At 39.5% G+C, this 16,792-nt stretch overlaps 1 protein-coding gene across 2 annotated transcripts in view; it reads right to left on the bottom strand.

The window, feature by feature from the left end:
- The window catches only part of C1GALT1 (core 1 synthase, glycoprotein-N-acetylgalactosamine 3-beta-galactosyltransferase 1), a 42,368-nt gene extending 32,310 nt beyond the window's left edge, over positions 1-10,058 (bottom strand). The window contains exon 1 of one of the 2 annotated variants that reach the window (XM_023250372.2): positions 9,926-10,058. The gene's annotated coding sequence lies outside the window, so the exon portion shown is untranslated. Of the gene's footprint in view, positions 1-9,348; positions 9,471-9,925 lie in introns of those variants that run through there. The other variant, XM_003982796.6, reaches the window with a different exon arrangement.
- Positions 10,059-16,792: the final 6,734 nt, after the last annotated feature.

The raw sequence follows: 16,792 nt of genomic DNA, 5'->3' as shown, positions 1-16,792 counted from the left end.
ATTTTTAAAAATATTCCCACAATTTCAGATTCAGAAAATCAAAAGTGAGAATACCTGTTTGTTACTGTTCCATGAGAACATAAATATTTTTTTGCAAACTCAAGCTACAATAATCAAAATAGTGGCACTGGCATAAAGATAAGACATATAGACCAATGGAATAAAATAGAGAGCCCAGAAATAAACCCTTGCATTTATGGTTAAAAGATTTTCAACAAATGGACCAAGTCCATACAAGAACAGAGGGCAGTCTTTCAAAAAAGGTGCTCAGAAAACAGGAATGAAACCAGACCCTTACCTAACACCATATACAAAAATCAACTCAAAATAGATAAACGACCTAAACATAAGACCTAAAACTATAAAACTCTTAGAAGAAAAAAATGATACTGGAATTGGGAACAATTTCTTGGATAGGACATCAAAGGCACATGCAACAAAAGACAAGTAGTCAAACTGGCCTTCATGAAAGTTTTAAAATACTGTGTATCAAAAGACACTATCAACAGGGGCACCTGGGTGGCTCAGTCAGTTGAGCATCTGACTTCGGCTCAGGTCACCGTCTCACAGTTTGTCACCCTTGTCAGCCTGATGATATATACCCCTGGTAGTCTACCTGTCTCTCAAAATAAATCAATAAAAACTTAAAAAAAAAAAAAGACATTATCAACAATGTAAAAAGGCAACCCACAGAATGGAAGAAATATCTCTAAGTCATCTATCTGATGGGGGATTAATATCCAGAATACATTAGAGAACTCCTAAAACATAACAACAAAACCAACAAAATGGGCAAAGGACTTGAACAGACATTTCTCCAAACAAGACACATAAATGGCAGATAAGCATGAGCATGTTGAGGATGAAAAAGATGCTCAACGTCACTGATCATCAGGAAAATGCCAACAAAACTACAATGAGATACTACAATGAGATACAATAGGACAGCCACTATTAAAATAACAAGTGTTGGTGAGGATGTGGAGAAATGCAAACACGTGTGCACTGTAAGGTAAAATGTACACCCACTATGGAAAACAGTATGATAGTTACACAAAAAATTAAAAAGTTAGAATTACCACAGGATCCAGTACTTCCACTGCTGGGTTTATGACCCAAAGCACTGGGAGCAGAGTCTCAAAGAGATATCTGTATACCTGTGTTTATAGCAGCATTATTCACAATAGCTTAAATGTGGAAGTAATCCAAATGTCCATCGATGGATAAATGGATAAGCAAAATGTGTTATGTGCATACAACGGAATATTATTCAGTCCTTAAAAGAAAGGAAATTTTGACGCATGTTATAACATGGACGAACTTTTGACATTATGCTGAATGACATAAGCCAGCCACAAAAAGACAAATACTATATAATTCTATTTACAGGAGACACTCAATTAAAACCAGAGAAATAGAAAGAAGAATGGTGGTTGCCAGAGACTGGGGGGAATGGAAAGTTCTTGTTTAATGGGTATAGAATTTCAGTTTTGCAAGATGAAAAGAGTTCTGGAGATAGATGGTAGTAATGGTTGCACAACAATATCAATGTACTTAACACCACTGAAACGTACACTTAAAAATGGTTAAAATGTTAAATTGTATGCGTATTTTATCACAATAAAACATTGGAAAAACAAGAATCAATGATAACAATGCCGATTTTCTCCAAATTAATCTATGTATGTAACATCATCCAAACTAAAATACAAGATGATTTAAAAAAGTTAAATAACTCGGTAAGAAACATTTAAAAGCTTTGTAAAAATAAGCATGAAAATATACCGGGGAAATTCTGGAAAGGGGTGTGGGGTCAGACTAAGCTTAATGGAGTCACTTAAAATACAAGACTTTTGTGGTAGAAAGTTATTCTTAATGTTTGAAAAATAAATATGTGAGTATAACTGGGAAGTTCCTGAAAGGAACATGGCAGTATGGAGAGTAAAATATATTACCTACAATAAACAGTTATATAGTAATTAAAACAATTTGATATTCATGCTGAACAGACATATCAATTTATCTATGAATCTGTAAAGAAAAAAAATTTTTAATGCTATTAATTAGTACTACAGACAGTGCTGAGAGACTTCTTTTCTTTACAACCACACTGTCAGAACTAAGCTATCTGAAAGTATATGAGTGAGACTGGAACATCCCATTCTTGTATGGATGCTAGATCATTAATCAAACAGCAACAGGCTTAATTTCCAACTCAGAATTTCAGATAGGGTATCCCAGACACAACATTCCACATTTATCTTAACTGTGTAGTCTCTAAGGAAATAGGACTTTAAGTTTGCTTCTCAGCCCAGCCTGATGTTAATTAACCCCCTGACATCACAGCCTTGCTGTACTTCAAACTTATCAAATATTGCTTCATTTAAATTTTGTCTAAACTCCACCCTTGTCCAAAATCCTATAATAACCCTATCCCTTCTTTATTTAGTAAAATGCTGACAGTTCTTCTGGTGTGTGGTCTCCCTCACAGATGCAAGTTAATTAACCTTTGTCAGCCTAAAGATATATAACCCTGGTGGTCTTTACCGGATCAAAATAAAGGGTTTATTTAAAAAAAACAAAACAAAAAAAAAAAAAAACAACTCTGTATGGAAATTTAATACATAATATACATACTATTTTAAATCAAGAAAAAGATGGCTTAGTCAAGTAATGATACTGAAATAATCTTTCAGGAAAAAGATAAAAAGCAGCCAGCTGAATACCTACTTTCTTTCAAATTCCAAATGTTTCTAAAATTTCAATATTCTAAAAAAATGAAATTAAAACAAAACTAGAAGAAAAAATCATTTACATTTTTTAAAAACTTCCTTTATTGTTTATTTTTGTGGGGGGGAGGGGTGGAGAGAGAGGGAGACACAGAATCTGAAGCAGGTTCCAGGCTCTCAGCTGTCAGCACAGAGCCCAAAGCAGGGCTCAAACACACAAGCCATGAGATCATGACCTGAGCCAAAGTCAGACATTTAACCGACTGAATCACCCAAGGCACCCCACTTTATCATTTTTGTACCATGAATTGAGATCTTCTCAAAACTCAGAAGCTATGACTATAGGAAAAGTGAAATTATTCATTGATTAAATTTCTGGCAATGAAACTGCTGGTTCAAAGACATGTTCCTATATAAAATGTTGAAAAAAAAAACTGTACAGCAAAATTGCCAAGAAGTATCATAACAAAAAAGACAAAAGGTTAATATAAAAACAGATAAAGTTAAAACAGGCACCTGGGTGGCTCAGCTGGGTGAGCGTCCAACTTCTGCTCAGGTGATGATCTCATAGTTCGTGAGTTCGAGTCCTACATAGGCTCTGTGCTGACAGCTCAGAGCCTGCAGCCTGCTTCAGATTCTGTGTCTCCCTCTCTCGCTGCCCCTCCCCCACTCTCACTGTCTCTGTCTCTCTCAAAAATAAACATTTAAAAAATTAAAAAATAAAATAAAATAACAAATAAAGAAAACAAAGGATTTGCAGAGAAGAAAATACAATGGTCGAGGATATTCAAATTCCACATTAAAGAGGAATACCTGGGTGACTCGGTAGGTTGAGCATCCAACTCTTGATTTCGGTTCAAGTCATGATCACAGTATCATGGGATCAAGCCCTGCATCAGGCTCTACGCTGAGCGTGGAACCTGCTTGAGATTCTCTCCCTCTCCCCCTTCCTCTCACCACCACTCCCGACCCCCTGGCTCTCTCTCTCTCTCTAAGAAAAAAAAAAAAAAATTCACATTAAAGAAAACTAAATCAAATGCAGAGATAGTATTTTAACCTATCATACTGGTAAAAATGTTTAGTAACACACAGTAATGACATGGTAGAGAAAACTGGCACTCCTGCATTCTTTCTCACAATACACATATTTACCGTCTTTTGGAAGGACAATTTGGCAATATATTTTAAAATGTTTAAATGAGTATGACCTGGCCCACCATTTCATCATCAGAAATTTCTCTTATGGGGGCGCCTTGGTGGCTCAGTTGGTTAAGCATCCAACTTTGGCTCAGGTCATGATCTCACAGTTCGTGAGTTCCAGCCCTGCCACTGGGCTCTGCACTGACAGTGCAGAGCCCGATTAGGATTCTTTCTCTCCCTTTCTCTCTCTGCCTCTCCCCCACTTGCACTCTCTTTCTCAAAATAAATCAATAAGCTTAAAATTTTTTTTTTTTAATTTCTCTTATGGACAAAAACAAAGTCGTCTGCAAAAATGTTCATGGCAGCCATTGCTGTAAGATGTTTGCTTGTTGATAAGGAACTAGTTAAATAAACAAACAAGGTACATCCATACCACAGAATACTCTGCAGCTGTCAAAAACAATGATCTACATGTGCTAAGGAAAATCTTTGCACATTTGGCAGATTATGATTTTTTTTGCCAGTAATGTGTAGTGGCTACTTTTTAAATAAGAGAAATGTAAAGAAAACAAATGTAAAAACCCAAACTAAAACCATAGATAAAAAATGTCTACACAAAAAAGAGTACATTTTCTTTCCCATCTCTCTGTGTATCTTGCAAAAAGGGTAATGTCTATATCAGCTTATACGTATGTGCATCTTTTACTTTACAACAAAGAGATGATGTCCACTTCACCCTTTCAAAACTATTTTCTCCCAGGGGCGCCTGGGTGGCGCAGTTGGTTAAGCGTCCGACTTCAGCCAGGTCACGATCTCACGGTCCGTGAGTTCGAGCCCCGCGTCAGGCTCTGTCTGGGCTGATGGCTCGGAGCCTAGAGCCTGTTTCCGATTCTGCGTCTCCCTCTCTCTCTGCCCCTCCCCCGTTCATGCTCGGTCTCTCTCTGTCCCAAAAATAAATAAAAAAAAAAAAAAACAAAAAAAAAACTATTTTCTCCCATAACACAACTTCAGTCATTAAAACTGTGTAAGATAAAGATTTATTTTTATATTTTTTTGAGAGTGCACAGCACAAGGGACAGAGACAAAGAAACATGGAACCCATGACCTGAGCGGAAATCAGGTCTACAGAACCACCTACGTGCCCCCAGAATGATCTATCTAAAATGAAAAGCTGACCAAGTCACTCCATGAATTCTCCATGGAGCCCCACTGCCTATAAGAAAAAAACTAAGCATCTTTAATTTACATTATATATATAGGCTCTCCTTGATCTAGACTCTGTCCAGATTTCCAGGCTCATATTTCAATACCCCATGCCTTATAATTTATTCTTCAGTAATCCTGAACTACCTATACAGTTCACTAAACATCCCAATGCAGTGGGCTCCTCTATTCCTATTGTCTCCTCTGTCTACACAATACTGTCTTCCCTTCACTATCTGTGCCTCAACCTAAGTCCCATCAAGCTGGTGTTTTTTATTGACACAACTGACACCTTGAGCTGGATAATTCTCTCTTGTGGTGGCTGTCCTGTTCACTGTAAGATGTTTAGAAGTATCTGTGGCCTTCACTCACCAGACACTAGTAGCACTCCCCATGGTTGGGACAACTAAAAAGGTCTCCAGACATTGCCAACTGTCCCAAGCAACAAAATCAGCTCCAGTTAAGAACCACTCTACTAACCTGTTAAAACCTGTTTATCATATATATATAAAATATCTAAAGAAGAATATATAAAGACTAGTTGTAACATCAGTTAACTTTGAGGCAGGCAACTCAGTGACTGAAGTAACTAGGCAGAAAAAAACCTTATTTTTCACTACAGTCCTGTATGTTTTTCATCTTGTACCTCTCTTCTAACCTCTTCACTGCTACCACCCTAGTCCTACCACCCTACCATTCCTTTTCTTCCTTCTCCTCACCCTCCCTCTTTCTCTCTCGACTAGTATACTGGATCCTAATCAACTTTTCCCTTTACAGCCTTCTTTCTTCAATCCATTTTTACCAGTCCATTTCACCAGTGTGATCCCTTTAAAAAGACATTAGTCATTTGCTCAAAATCCTTCAGGGTCTTCTCAGTCTCACTCAGAGACAAAGCCAAAACCAGTAAGATGAACCTGAACGGTCTGCCATCCTATCCTCACTCTTCTTTCTCTGATATCTCCTCCTAGTATTTGGTTTCTACAGTTCAAAAACAAACAAACAAATTTCATAAACTCAACCTACTATTTCCCTTGCTGTGTTCTCTCTGGACTCCTTGCTGTTCCTCAAACACATGAGGGTCTCTGCCCCTGCTGTTCTGTTGGGAACACAACTCATCTACATAGTCACATGGCTCACTCCCCAACTCCTTCAGACCTTTACTTCTCAGGGAGTTTTCCCTATTCTTACCCACAGCACCTACTAACGTCTAATATATTACACATTTTACTTACCTTGTTTATTGTCTCTTTTCTCCATCTTGTTCATTGATTCTCAAATCTGAGTCTGCATCAGAATCATCCGAAAGTCTTTTTAAAACAGTTTCTGAATCAAGAGGTCTGGTGGGGGCGGGAGGGGGGGGCGTTGAGCCTGAAAATCTGCATTGTTAACAAGTTCCCAGATGATGCTGATGCTGCAGATCCAGGGACATTTTGAGAACCAACATTTTAGAATATAAGCTCCTCCAGGACAGAGATTTTTGTCTGTTTGTTTTCCCTCTACAACCTGGTTCTGAGTCAGTAGTGAGATAAGTAAATGATAAATAAGTAAATTTAGATGTCCCTACTCTGTTCTCACCACACCCTCTGATTTGGTCTGCCCTATGGTGCTAAAAATTTATTGAACACTGTAAAAGATAAATGTGACCTATTTGGAAATGGGGTCTTTGCAGATGTAATCAAGTTAAGATGAAGTCATCAAGGTGGACCCTAACCCAATATGACCGGTATCCTTATAAAAAAAAAAGGAGAATGCCATATGAAGAGATACAGACACAGAAGGAATGGAGGGGAGTGATATAGTGGCAAGTCAAGGAATACGAAGGACTGCCAGTGACAGAAGAAGCTCAGAGACATGAACAGATTCTCCCCTACAATCTAGAGACCATGGCTCTGCCAACATTTGATTTCAGACTTCTAGCCTGAAGAACTGAGATGATGAATTTCTATTGTTTTAAATCACTCAATTTGCCATACTTTGTTATGGCACCCCTAGGAAAATAATACAAGGACCAAGAATGCAAATTACTACACCAAACCATATATAATTTCAAATTTGGCTGTATCTAATTTCCACCAGTTCAAATGTTTTCGTGCATAGCTTTAGTTGTAAACTAACCAGGTTTCCCATTTCAGAATCTCGCCAACCTAATATTGCTTTTTCCTGCCTTTAATATGTGCCTTCAATGTGCAAGGCAGCTCATACTACAGGTTCTAGATAAATTATTCAGATTTTTTGGTTTCTCCTACTTTCTTACAGGCATCTCTATTTAACAAATATCAACTTCTTTATATATTTTTCTCCAAGGGACACTTCTTTTATTCACACATTATAGATTTTGGTATGTATTTTCTCCTTGGCCATTCGAATTAGTTGCAAAGTGAAAATTTAAGTACACATTAGATACACATTTAGATTTAAAAAAAAAATTTTTTTTTAACGTTTTATTTTATTTTTGAGACAGAGACAGAGCATGAACAGGGGAGAAGCAGAGAGAGAGGGAGACACAGAATCTGAAACAGGCTCCAGGCTCTGAGCTGTCAGCACAGAGCCCGACGCGGGGCTCGAACTCACAGACCGTGAGATCATGACCTGAGCCGAAGTCGGACACTTAACCGACCAAGCCACCCAGGCGCCCCGATATACATTTAGATTTTAAGATAAAATGCTAACTTCTTTTTTGTAGAACAATATTCCTTTTCTTTCTTCTCTTCCTTCCTTCTTTTAAAAGAATGACCTTAATCGTAATGAATTTGGAGCAAAAAAATTTTGTCATACTTTTCTTCCCACCTTATTATAGTTTGTACACTAGCGTCTTTATTCAAATCTCAACAAATGTTCTAAAAGTAATATGGTTGTATTAGGAAGCTTAAAATTTTAAATGAATGTGAAATGAATTTCACCAAGTTGTCCCTTTTCCATTTAACATTTGTTTACAGCTACAATGTCACAAGAATTCCAATCAATAATTTCATCACACAAAGGCTCTATTTTAAATTACCATGGTTTACAAAATCTATAAGCTGTAAAATGTAATTTTTATCTTAGGGAGCAAAAATCAATATACAAATAGTAAACAGCATATGCCTAAATGACACACTTTTGTATTTCTATGACTGGGTGAAAATTCATTATATGTACCACTAAACAAGTTTGTGATAAAATTCTAAGAATTTCTGGATATTAAATTTACTCAGAAATACAGACTAGTATAATCTATACCAAAAAAAAAGCATATTTAAGAAAAACTGTATCTATCCTATCTATGAATATTAACCACAAAATATTGTTTAAAGGCTGAGGCCTAAATAAGAAGATACAGAAAAACACAAATTACAGACATATTTGAGAGAGATTTTTAATAGTTCTCCACCAGTACTTAAAAACCATGCTCCTTTCCTACGAAGATTTTAAATGAGTCATACTTTCCTTACTAAATCACTGTTTTACTTAACATATGGTGAAAAGAGTTAACTGTTTGGTAACTTAAAACTTTATATTCACTTAAATTGCACATCAATATATACTAGCTAGTGGAAAACAAAATAAGTATAGTTTACTATATTCAATACTCAGAACACACAGCATCATGTGCATAAGGCTCACTTGACATTTATCTGATAAGGGTATGGAAAGTTGTTTAAATATCTCCTAAAAATTCAAGTTCCCACTGTCTAAACCTACACCAGAATTAAACAAGTTGAACTTGTGCACAACACTTGTTCCTGGCACCCAGGCCAAGCTATCTATATTCTCTGCTTAACTTTTAGTAAATGAGCATATTTCTGTCCAGGTCACTTTGGCCTAATTATTCACTTTAACGTGTTAAAGTTCTACCTTTATAACTAACTTTTTAATTCATACTGAAGTCAAGTCATGGTTAGCGTAATAGTTTCCAACCCGAAAAGCGTTAAAAAGATATACTACAATATCTATAACGAATTTAGAAAACTAGATATAAATCCAATCAACTTTTCCAGAGCATGTGGTGCCTTCTTGTTTATTATTTAAAAAAATAGTAAGAGGAGAGTAAGAGCTAGGGAAGAATAAATCCCCACTCCCAAATTACATTCTTGTTTTAAGAGTATATAATTTATCCAAATTCGAAGGCGTATGGCCAACTTGTCAGCACCTACTACTCACACACTCGCGAGGGGGTGCCGGGGGTGGAGAAATAAACTCTTTGCCTCCTTCTCTACCGTGCAAGTGAGCCAAACACACCTGGCTAGCTCACTTTGCCAGAGGCAGTGAAATTTTAAAAAATAAATCAGCCACAAACCTGATGATCCAAGAAAGCCCCGAGGAAGTCCCCCCGGCACTTGGGGAAGACGCTCGCTCGCCCGGCACTCGCGCTGCCCGGCAGCCCGGCGGCTCTCGATGAAGGTGGCCACACCTGAGCCCCGAGTCCGGCCGGACCCACAGGTCGGAGGAGGGGGGCGGGGCGGGGACCGCCCGGCGGGCAGGACCGCTAAGTGATCCCGCCGCGACCGAGACGCAGCTCGAGTCTCACTGCCGCCGCCCGACGGCGGGCAGCGCGCGAAGAGGAGGTGAGGGGCACCAGAGGGCAGAAAGGAAGAACCCACCGCCAAGAGGAGGCTACTCGTCGACAAAATAGCGGCCCGGTGGGCAGGCTGCCCCAATGGCAGTTCACAGTGGCGCCGGGAGGAGGAAGTGCCCCGCGCCTCCCTCAGCAGCTCCAAGTCCCCAGCCCCGGCGGCGACCCCGAGACACCTGTTTGGCTGCGCCCGGGTTTGGTTCCACCCTCCACGTTCCCCCAAAAGCACACTCCGAGCTGGGAGGACGAAGGGAGCCGAGACCTTGGACCCGCAGCCTGAGGGCGCCTCCGCCGGCCGTACCTGACATCAGCCGCGGCTCCCTCTCGCCCCTCCTGGGGGGCGGAGAGGGGGACGACAGGAGACCGGCAACCTTAGCTCCTCCCGGCACCGGCAGAAGTGGCTCCTGGCCGCTAGCGGGGGCCGCCCGCTGCCGCCCAGATTATTCCCTGGCGGCGGCGGCGGCGGCGGCAGCGGCGGCGGCTGCCGAGGCGGACCCAGCTCGCGCTCCCGCCCGCTCGCTCCGCCCCTCCCCGCAGCGCGTCCAGGCCGCGGCCCGCCGACGGCGCAGCCGCCACCCAGGGGTCTCCTAGCGCTGACGTCTCTGCCGCCGCACCAGCCCCAGGGAAGGGCGGAGCGAGAGGGGGCAGGGTGGGGCGGGGTTATGGCGACGTGCGGACGCAGAGATTGGCCGCCAAGCTCACGCCCCGCCCTTCTGCGAAGGGGTCTGGGAAGTCGGGTCTTCTATGAGCAGTAGTCGCTGCCCACTTGCGGCTCCTCGCTGCTGGGCTTCTCCTTCCTGGTCCCGGTGCTGGTTTTGCACTAGCTTCCGGACCTTGAGCGAGACTAAGCAGTGAAACTGCAGGGACTGAAGCTGGAGGTACCTGAGGGACCTCTGTGTGAGGGACAGGCTTTAACCCTGCAGAAGTCTTTTGGCCTCTAGCCTGCTTCCCGTTCTTTTTTCTCTTGTCCCCCACTCACCCACCCACCCCGTACTCTCTGTAGTCAGTATCTCTCTGTCCTTAATGAAAGGAAATACGGCAAGATGAGATATGCAAACGGGTGCTGGGTAACCAGATGTGTGAACCCGGAAGGGTTGAAAACATAGTGGTACCACAAAGCCTTCTGTAGCACACGCGGTTTGGTTCTGTCATTACTTCAGTGCTGCCAGGCAATAACAGGAAGCGCTTCCTTAGCGCTTTGTAAAACTCATCTTTCTTTTCGTTGGCCAAAGGACTTTGAATCAGAAAGCTGTTTTTGGATTAGAGGGAGGAGCCTGTGAGCCACTGAGACAACCCCCACAGCAGTCAGGAGGTGGGGATAAGGTCTTGGCTTTAACCATCCTCTGTCTACAAGGCCTTAGCTTGAGGGTAAGAAAGCTATCCAGCTTCCTTTAAACGCCTTCCTCAGTCCTCAGGCACTTATACTAAGTGCCTTTCAGTATAGCCTTTAGGAGTGTAGGCTCTGGGCTGCAATCTTGGTTCCTCCTATTTGCTGTGCAACCCTGGCAAGTTACTTAACATGCCTGGGAGAAATACGGAGCAATGTATGTAAGTTCTTGTTCTTTTTCCTTTGATTTGTTTAGATTCAGCTCTACTGGAGTTTGCCATGATATGCCATTAATAGATCCAAAGAGATCTTACAAAAGAATTGAAGCACATCTAGTGATTCTTATTTAAACCTTTTATTTTTCAGATGAGAAAAACTGAGGTCAGAAAAACTGATAGACCATTTTAGAGGTGCAAGTATCCTGATGTTCAGGTTAGTACTCTTTTCCCCACCCATCTGTCCAGACTTCTTTCCCTTCCACCCTTACCTGTATTCTCTTCTCTCTTTCGCAACCTGTGTATGGTTAATTGCCCAGCCTTACCCCCTTCCTTTCCACAACTACTGTGAAACAGGAAAAGGAGACCCTTCCAGAGGTCGCAGTGTTCCAAACAGAAAGCAAAACAAAAACTCAAGATACCTTACCTAATTTTAATTTTATTGAAAAAAATATTTAATTGTACTGAAATTTTTAATGAGTAAGAAATAACTTTGCTTTTTCCATTGAGCAAAGATAAGAAACCATTCCAAAAAGATAAGTTCAGCCATTGCATGTCTAAGAAAATTACTGGCAGGAAGTAATATTGATATGACAAAAACTAGATCAAGTCAGCCCTTCCCATCCTATTGGGTATTTTTGAAAATAGCTGTTATTTGTATGAAAACCATATTATAGTTATTCAAACAAATAAAAAAAAAACCCACAGATAAGCAGTTTTAAAAATGTGTGTTACATTCTTCCAGATATAAAGAAAAACACATAAAGACATAAAAATACAATATTTCATAAACTGGATCTTATACAGTTCTTTTTTCACTGAACAATATATCATGATTAACATCATTTTTAAAAGTTGCGTTGCCTGTTAATTGCATGTACTATCATTTATCTAACCAGTATTCTATTGATATTTTGTTTTTTTCACCCAAATTTTTGATATTATGAATAACTCTGATGAACTTCCTTTTGCACGTACCTTTGCACAACTGTATAATTATCTCCTTGGACAGATTCCTAGTAGTGACATTAATGTCAGCCAATTCTTCAATGTTATCAACTAGAAAAAAGAAAATTGTGGTTACTTTGAAAAATATGCTTTATATATGAGACTCACAATGACTAGATTCTCCCATTTGAAACAGATAAATCTTGGACAGTATGTTTGTTTATCTGGTGTGGTGTTTCAATAATGTGTGTCAAAGCTCGTTGGAGCAGGATAATGTGTGTTGAGGCTCCTTGGAGCAGGGTGGTAGACACTGCTAGTTGTTTAAACCAAAATACTTTCTTCCTTACTAGCAGAACTCTGATTTTTTTTCAGGGTGACAGTGTGTCTAATTAAAAGTATTTACTTCTCCAGATTTCTATAAGCCATGACGGGCCATGTGACCTTTCACTAAAATGCAAATTGATATTGCTAGGAGAGGCCCAAAGTTTATGGAAGAAATGTCCTTTTAGCCATTGGACCTGTACCTATTTTTGTTGTCTTACCTGGAACAGTGACATGATGCTGGAGGTGGAGCATCCATATTTCAACCATAATAACCAAAGCCCCACACAGTATTAATAGTGTAGGAAGTCAGAGGTACCAGGGTTGTGATTGCTTTGGAGGGTGAGCTTATTAGCTCTAGACTGACCATTTCTAGATATGTTGTTATGTGAGGGAAAATAAATCCCTCCTATTTAAGGTTTTGTTGTTTGGGTTTTCTGTTATAAGTACTGAATACAATTCCAAATTGATACAACATGATAGGACAAGTCATAATTTATTTGGCACTGTATGTAGAATTTTTTAACAGGGTGAAATAAAAATAAGGACACAAAATGGGAACAAATAAACAACAACTATAAAGAAGCCACTCTTAATACACTGTTTCCTTTAAATATCTACATGTTATAATGAGGTTAACAAATCATTTTGTAATAATTAGATTAACTTCTGTAAATTAAATTATATTCACTGATATAGTGGCTTTAAAATATGTCCACAAGTTCTTTGATGCTTCTTCCTTCAAAAGGTGGAACTTGGGGTGCCTGGGTGGCTTAGTCGGTTAAGCCTCCGACTTAGGCTCAGGTCACGATCTCGCAGTCCGTGAGTTCGAGCCCCGCGTCGGGCTCTGGGCTGATGGCTCAGAGCCTGGAGCCTGCTTCTGATTCTGTGTCTCCCTCTCTCTCTGCCCCTACCCCGTTCATGCTCTCTCTCTGTCCCAAAAATAAATAAACGTTAAAAAAAATTAAAAAAAAAAAAGGTGGAACTTAATTCCTCTCACCTTGAGATTGGACTGTGTTTAGTGACTTGTTCTCATGAATAGAATGTAGAAATGATGTAGTGAGACTTCTTAGAGAAGATCTTAAAGCATATGCCAGCTTTTTGCTTCTTCTCTCTCTGGGATTGCTTGCTGGGGAAAGATGGTTGTCAAGTCACAAGACTCTTAGGCAACTTTAGAGAGGCCCACATTATGAGTAATTAAGGTTTCTGGCCAACAGCCACTGAGGAACCAAGGACTCCTGAGGATAGCCATGTAAGTGAACTTGGAAGCACATGCTCCAACCCTAGTCAAGCCTTCAGATGACTACATCCTTCATCAACATCTTTACTGACCTTAGGAGACATCCTGAGCCAGAACCACTCAGTTAAGCTGCTCCCAAATTCCTGGCCCACAGAAACTATAGGATAATATATGTTTGTTGTTTTAAGCCATTAAATTTGGGGATAAATTGTTATAGAGCAAAGATAACTAATATAGCTGGGTATAATAGAGCCTAGCACAATGGCTGACACATACATAGGTGTTTAATGATTTGTTGTTTGAATGAATAAGCAATTTGATGAAGAAGAATATATCTTTTTCACTTTAAAGGGATACATAAAATGCTGGTATTATCTTTCATCCCTGACACCTGTATTATATAAGGTTTTTGGACATGATCATAGAGAAATCACTTGTGAATCTTATTGCAATATAAACATCGATAACCCTGGAGGAAACATGTGGTGAATAGAGCAGTGGAACCCTTGAGACTTGGATAGTGCTCCCAGTTTTATCACTGATTAGCTGAGAGGCCCATGGCAAGTCACCTAAACTCTCTAAATCTCAATTTCCCTATCCATGAATTGGGGAAAATAATCCCAACATGCCTCAAAGGGTGATTAATCACATTATATGTGACAGTGTAATTGAAAAGCATTGACATTCTTTTAATTACATTAGGCTCATGAGGTCTATCCTATTTTATTTTTAAGCAATTAAGCATTAAATATTTTAGGTGTGTACACCATGAAGACTTTTCTTTCAAGAGGTGATAACTTATTACTGATTTTACTGTGTACATTTATAAAATATTAGCATCATTCATAGTAAGCAGTAAGATTTAAGAGTGTGGCGGGATGGTAGGTTATTATATGTCAGATCTCATTTTATTAGCCTGTTGAAAATTTATTGCACTTTAAAAAGAATACATAATTATGACTGCCTCCTTTTTCTTTTCATGAATTAATTTGTAATTGCAGTTGGGTGTGTGCCCCTCTTTGTGGTAACAGTGGTAGTTAAGCATACTTAGTAATAAACATACATTTAACCAATAATTTGGTCTGAGTCTAAGAATTTATCCTAGAGCAAAATTGCACCCAACAGCAAGAAAATAAATGATAGAATATACATCTTGCTCTTTCAGTGAGGAAGACTTGGGCACACAGGAAAGTCTTTATACAGTGGAACATCAGAGGTTATGCAGTTGTTGACAATGCACAGTTTGGTGGTGTGGATGACCCCAGAGGTAAATATGTGAGATGAGTAAGATAGAGCTTTAGTGTAAGATTCAAGTCCTCGTTATGTAGTGGATGAATTATTTAAATTCCGGATGTTTTGTTGTATTATTCTTTCTTCCTTTCTGGTCTTCAGTATGACTCTAAATCAGTTGAAACTACCGGCTTAACTAGACATCAGGTTATTTGTAGTTGTGGATGACCCCTGCTACTTACCATCTTTATTAACTTGAATAGGAAGGAGAACTCTAGAAAAAAAAGGACAGAGCTGTCTTTTCTGGTGAGAGTGTGCTTTTCAACAGGGCTTCTTGTTTCATATTGAAACTACCTAGGTGGGGGGGGGGGCACTTGGGAGGCTCAGTTGGTTAAGCACCCGACTCTTGATTTCCGCTCAGGTCATGAGCTCATAATTTGTGAGTCTGAGCCCCTCATTGGGCTCTGGGCCAACAGTGCAGAGCCTGCTTGGGATTCACTCTCTACCCCCTTTCTCTGCTCCTACCCTGCTTGCTCTCTCTCTCTCTCAAAATAAGTAAATAAACTAAAAAAAAAAATAAAATAAATCTTAAAAAAAAAAGAAAGAAAGAAAAGGAAAGGAAAGAAAATACCTGCCAGGATAATGTATTTTCATCCTATGGAAACTAAAAGAGCATTTCCAAACAGTTTTTATTTCTCACAGCTACATCTTCACAAAATCTGCCAAGATTTTGAGACAGCTACAACGTTAGAGTTATTTTCTAAATTGATTGACACGTAAAGGGGATAAAGGTGAAGAATGGAGCAGAGGAGGTGATAAAGAGAAAAAAGAAAGTTTAGGAAATACTTTTAACCTCATGGGAAGAGGACTCAGCATAACTCACAGCATATTAGTTTGAAAGCAGAGACTGCCACTGTTGCACTGAGTAACTTGTGTCATCTAGGGAAAGATTCTCAATTTATGAGATTAGGCTCTCTGGGATTACTTACCCTGTGTTCCTCAAGTTCCCTGGGATAAGAATCAGAATATTCCTTAATTGTTTTCCCTCGTGGTTCAACAAAAGCAGGACACATTTGTTGTAAATGGAATAGGTGAAGCTAGCTTTAGTTTAAAATCCCTAAGCAGTAAATTATAAGTGTGTATACTACTTCTTTTATTGAAAAGAACTAATGTCTTACACATTTTAGCTGCATATTGTGGCACACTTTTGTTCTCATTTCTTTTAAGTTGTATTTAAATGTGTACAAATCTAAAAATGGATTGTGATAGATACTTTGTTGGGTTTCTGCTCATCCATTGAGAAGGACCCTCTTCCTCATCTTTTTTGCTCCAATTCTCATCTACAGCTTGAATCCCCATAGTCCTGTTTATATGAGAGGACACTTCCTCTATTCTGGTCATAGCTGATTGGATAGACTTTGATCCTCAGAGGAATCTGAATCAGTCAGATTCTCTGTTTTGAGAATTTGGAATTGGGAGAGAAGTCTTCGTTTCTGTCTGTCGAACACTAAAACTATAATCCAGAGAGGGACTTGTAACCCAGACATGTAAATCCAAGATAAGGGAAATCTACTCTGGAGAGAGAGAGAGAAATGAAGCAGACTATCTGAAAAGGGTAGTAACCCTGATCTGTGGTTACCTGATCTTCTCTGGGAAGAGAGGGAGTGAAAGGGGAGACAGTCACTTTCTACCTTTGTGCAGATTTCCTCTGGCCATCATACTGCAAGTGGCCTGACTGCTCTGGAGTTCTGTGGATCCCTACACTGTATTCTTCTATTAAATTATACTTTGTTTCTTGTTGTTAGTTTAAATGGATATTTTTTCCATTCTTTAAAATACATTTCTGATAAATCTCATTTTGGTTAAGAGAGATCTTAATAGTTCTTT

Source organism: Felis catus, chromosome A2 (genome assembly GCF_018350175.1).
Source record: "Felis catus isolate Fca126 chromosome A2, F.catus_Fca126_mat1.0, whole genome shotgun sequence".
NCBI lineage: Eukaryota > Metazoa > Chordata > Mammalia > Carnivora > Felidae > Felis > Felis catus.
The sequence above is the reverse complement of the archived record's forward strand: the minus strand, read 5'-3'. Positions and strand labels throughout refer to the sequence as shown.